Source organism: Chiloscyllium plagiosum, chromosome 44 (genome assembly GCF_004010195.1).
Source record: "Chiloscyllium plagiosum isolate BGI_BamShark_2017 chromosome 44, ASM401019v2, whole genome shotgun sequence".
In the NCBI taxonomy this organism is placed as follows: domain Eukaryota; kingdom Metazoa; phylum Chordata; class Chondrichthyes; order Orectolobiformes; family Hemiscylliidae; genus Chiloscyllium; species Chiloscyllium plagiosum.
Window position 1 is genome coordinate 11,505,232 of NC_057753.1, and position 5,572 is coordinate 11,510,803.

A 5,572-nucleotide genomic window follows, 5' to 3' on the forward strand; every position below is an offset into this window, starting at 1 on the left:
TCCAGAACTAGAGGGCATAGGTTTAGGGTGAGAGGAGAAAGATATAAAAGAGACCTAAGGGGCAACATTTTCACGCAGAGGGTGGTACGTGTGTGGAATGAGCCGACAGAGGAAGTGGTGGAGGCTGGCACAATTACAGCATTTTAAAAGGCATCTGGATGAGTATTTGAATAGGAGGGATATGGGGTATGAAATTGGAGGGATAGGTGGGTGCTGGCAGGTGGGACTAGATTGGGTTGGGATATCTGGTCAGCATGGGCAAGTTGGACTGAAGGGTCTGTTTCCGTGCTGTACATCGCTATGGCTTAATAACTTTAAAAAAAAATCATAGAGCAGAGGATGTGGAAGCGTTGAAAAGGGTGCAGAGGAGATTTACCAGGATGATGCCTGGTATGGAGGGAAGGTCTCATGAGGGATTTTAGGCTGTTTTCCTTAGAGAGAATAAGGTTAAGAGGTGACTTAATAGCAACGTACAAGATGATCAGAGGATCACATAAAGTGGACAGTGAGAGTCTTTTTCCTTGGATGGTGATGGCTAGCACGAGGGGACATAGCTTTAAATTGAGGGGTGATAGATATAGGACAGATGTCAGAGGTAGGTTCTTTACACAGAGAATAGTAAGGGTGTGGAACGCCCTGCCTGCAAAAATAGACTTGCCAAAATTAAGGGCCTTTAAATGGTCATTGGATAAACATATGGATGATAATGGAATAATGTGGATTAGATGGGCTTCAGATTGGTTTTACAGTTCGGCACAACATCGAGGGCCGAAGGGCCTGTACTGCGCTGTTATGTTCTACATGAGGGTAAGCTAGCTAGTAATATAAAAGAAGATCGCAAGAATTTTTTAAAAGATCTATTAAAGGTAACCATGCTGTGGAGGTGCTGGTGTTGGACTGGGGTAAACAAACTTAAAAATCACACAACACCAGGTTATAGTCCGTCAGGTTTATTTGGAAGCACTAGCTTTCGGAGCGCCGCTCTTTCGTCAGATAGCTAGCGGGACAGGATCATAAGACACAGAATTTAGAGTAAAAGATCACTGTCATATAATTGAAATGAAACCTGCAATCCATTCTAAAAGATGAAAAACGTAACAGTATCGCATGCACACACACATTCTCCTTCTCTACCCCTCTCTCTCTCACACATACACACAAGTCTGTGGGGTGAATTTGCATTTGAAGAATTATATTAGCAGATACATCCTATTTTTGCTCAAAAAGCGCACAACCTGCAGGTAGTCAATTATGTATAACATTTTATCAATTCCTACTTTGGAGATCGACCCAGTCTGACTCTAAATTGGGATACAGACAGACTCGAACCAACCTGTAATGCATTGTCTGAGCTGAGATGTTACTTTTTTTTTTACAAAACCTTAAGTTATCTCAAGAATGTGACTTAAAAGTAGTTCTGGGATTTACATATTAATGAACCGAAACCTGCAACCCATTCTAAAAGATGAAGGACTTAACAGCAATCAAGGTTTGTTCAATATATTGTTTCAATTGCATGACACTGTGAGCTTTTGCTATAAATTCTGTGTCTTATGATCCTGATGAAGGAGCAGCGCTCGTCCTTCCAAATAAACCCTGTTAGACTTTAACCTGGTGTTGTGTGATTTTTAACCTTATAAAAGGTAAGGGTGAGGCAAGAGTGTATATGAGGCAGGAGAAATATTAATGGGGAATGAAGAAATGGTGGAGGAATTTCTATTTTCTGATGACATTGGCATTTAAGATTTGACAGAGTCTAGATTAGAGTGGTTCTGGAAAAGTACAGCGGGTCAGGAAGCATCCGAGGAGCAGGAAAATCGACATTTCAGGCAAAAGCCCTTCATCAGGGATGGACATTTCTGATAAAGGGCTTTTGCCCGAACCGTCGATTTTCCTGCTCCTCGGATGCTGCCTGACCCGCTGTACTTTTCCAGAACCACTCTAATCTAGATTCTTGTTTCCAGCATCTGCAGTCCTCGGTTTTACCCCTTTAAGATTTGACCCCTTTAAGATTTGACAGACTGTTTCCTAAGCAAGGGTGATTCGTTTGAGATTTTCCCCACCGGATTAAAAAGTCTAGCCCAGCTACAGGGATGATTTAACATCAGAAATAAACCACAGCTGTCAGCCTGAACATGGTTCAAATTTGGATATCATTGACAGCAGCAACGTCATCTTTGCTCAGTTCCCGGAGTCAAATGTGAACATTTGTCCATTGGAAACTTTCCCTGGTGTTGAGCCTAAGAGCTGGCAAGTCATGTTAAAATTGTACAAGACTTTGGTTCGGCTGCATTTAGAATACTGTGTACAGTTCTGGTCACCACATTACCAAATGGATGTGGTCGCTTTGGAGAGGGTGTAGAGAAGGTTTATGAGGATATTGTCTGGTGTGGAAGGTGCGAGCTATATAGAAAGGTTGAGTGGATTGGGTTTATGTTCATTAGAAAAAAGAAGATTGAGGGGGAACCCTGATTGAGGTTTACCAAATCATGAAGGGTCTAGACAGGGTGGATAGAGACAAGCATTTTCCCAGGGTGAAGGATTCAATAATGAGAGGTCACACTTTCAAGGTGAGAGGTGGAAAGTTTAAGGGGGATATACGCAGCAAATACTTTACACAGAGGGTGGTAGGTGTCTGGAACGCGTTGCCAGCGGAGGTGGTCGAAGCAGGCACGGTAGATTCATTTAAGATGCGTCTGGACAGATGCATGAGTAGGTGGGGAGCAGAGGGTGCTTAGGAGTTGGGTGACAGATTTAGACAGTGGATTTGGATTGGCTCAGGCTCGGAGGGCCGAAGGGCCTGTTCCTGGGCTGTACATTTTCTTTGTTCTTTGAAAATGGGATGAGTGAGTGAATCCTGTGGCTCACGCCAAACATGCTGCTCCCTAATATGGGTTTGTTGGCAGAGTTACTGAAGTCCTTCCCACATTTAAATGACCTTTCTCCAATCTGAAGGGACAGGTTTGCCAGCATGTTGGCTTATGGAGTGAATTTCTGCCCACAGATCTGGACGGCTATATGAATAGGAAAGGTTTAGAGGCGTGTGGGCCAAATGTTGGCAAATGGGACTAGATTAATTTAGGATATCTGTTTGGTATGAACGAATTGGACTGAAGGACTGTTGCCATGCTGTACAGCGCTATTGCTCTGAGACGGAGCAGATGTGATTGAGCTCAATGAATGAATGTACCGTTCCCACAGTTAAGAATCACACCACTCCAGGTTATAGTCCAACGGGTTAATTTGGAAGCACTAGCTTTCCAGAGCACTGTTCTTTTATCAGGTAACTGTGGAGCAGGATCACCAAGACACAGAATGTATAGCAAAAGATGTCGGTGTCATGTAATTGAAGTGAAACCTGCAACCCATTCTAAACGATGAAAGACTTAACAGCATCACATGCGCACACACACACACACTCTCTCTCTCTCTCTCTCCCCTACATGTGTGCATGTGCACACACACACACAAAAGTGAATTTGCATTTGCAGAATGAAGGAGCAGCGCTCCAAAAGCTAGTGCTTCCAAATAAATCTGTTGGACTATAACCTGGTGTTTGTGTGATTTTTCACTTTGTCCGCCCCAGACCAACACTGGCTCTTCCACATCATGCCTTCCCACAGTGTGGACACGCTGGTGTCACAGCAAGATAGAGGCATCTCGGAACCTCTTCCCCACAAGCAGTCAAAGGGCAACCTCACTGGTGTCGAAGTGGGACAGATGAGCGAGTGAATCCTTTACGATATACATTGCAGGTGAACAGCTTATGCCCTGTGTGGCCATGTGGTTGAGTTTACTGTTTGGTGATTTCCCCAGAATCCCCCCTCCTGCCATATTCATACAGCTCATTCCAAGTCTGGTTACAGTTGTCCATCACCAGGCTTTGGTGAGCAGTTCATTGTATTCATAGTAATAGAAGCAGGAGTGGGCCATTTGGCCCGTCCAGCCGCTCCCCCATTCATTAAGATCACAGCTGATCTATCCATTGTCTCAGCTCCTCCTCCCTGCATTATCCCCATAGCCCTCAATTCCCCTATAATGCAAAAACCCATCACTGTGTCGTGAATATATTTACGAAGCTGCATCTACCGCTTCCTTGGGCAGAGAATTCCATAGATTCACTACTCTCTGGGAAAAGCAGTTCCTCCTCATCTATGTCCTCTTATTGATATCTTGTAGCACAGCCAAACCACATTCCAGCTGATTAAGTGATACTGTGGGATCATGAAAAGATGTTTACTGTATAGTCATTCCTGCTGTAATGGGAGGTTATGAAACACAGCTCTGTAAATAAAGGATACAAACCCAGAACTGTCCATTCCAGGTGTCCAAATTCTTACTGAGAAAAACTCACTTTCGATCTGAAGACTTAACTTTTTGTCCTTCCTCCGCAGATGATGCCACACTTTTATTATTAGGGCTTAACTGGGCGGCGTAATTTTAAGGTGAAAGGAGAAAGATTTAAATGGGACCGGAGGGGCAGTTTTTTCAACCAGATGGTGAAGTGCTTGAAGCAGGTATAGTTACAGCATGTAAAAAAAAAAATGTGGACCAGTAGGAAAGGTTTGGAGGGATACGGGCTAAGCGCAGGCAGGTGGCACTAGCTTAGTTTAGGAAACTCGGTCGGCATGGATGAGTTGGACCAAAGGCTCTGCTTCCGGTCTGTGTGACTCTGTGCCTGAGGCAATGAACTGTTTTGCTAAGGAGATGTTGGCACAGTGGTTTACACTGCTGCCTTCACAGCGCCAATGAGTCATGTGGAGTTTGCAATATTTCCTTCCACGTCTACATGGATTTCCTCTGGGTGCTCTGGTTCCCTCCCACAGTGGAGAAAGTGAGGGCTGCAGATGCTGGAGATCAGAGCTGAAAATGTGTTGCTGGAAAAGCGCAGCAGGTCAGGGGATTTCCTCTGGGTGCTCTGGTTCCCTCCCACAGTGGAGAAAGTGAGGGAGTGCAGATGATGGAGATCAGAGCTGAAAATGTGTTGCTGGAAAAGCGCAGCAGGTCAGGCGGCATCCAGGGAACAGGAGAATCGACGTTTCGGGTTCCTGAAGAAAGAGCTTATGCCCGAAACGTCGATTCTCCTGTTCCTTGGATGCTGCCTGACCTGCTGCGCTTTTCCAGCAACACGTTTTCAGCTTCCCTCCCACAGTCCAAGGATGTGCAGTTTAAATGGATAGGCCATGCTAAAGAATTGCCCCCTAGTGTCTGCAAATGTGCAGGTTAGGTGGGTTACCCATGCTTAAAAACCCAACGTGGGGTTACGGAATGGGTGTGGGATGCAGACTCATAGAGATATGCAGCATAGAAACAGACCCTTTGATCCAACTTGACCACGCTGACCAGATATCCTCTATTAATCAAGTCTCATTTGCCAGCACTTAGCCCGAATCCCTTTAAATCCTTCCTGCTCATGCACATGTCCAGATACCTTTTAAATGTTGTAGTTGTACCAGCCTCCACCACTTCCTCTGGCAGCACATTCCATCCACACATCACCCTCTGCGCAAATAAGCTGCTACTTTGGTTCCTTTTAAATCTTTCCCCTCTCACCTTAAACCCATACCCTTTT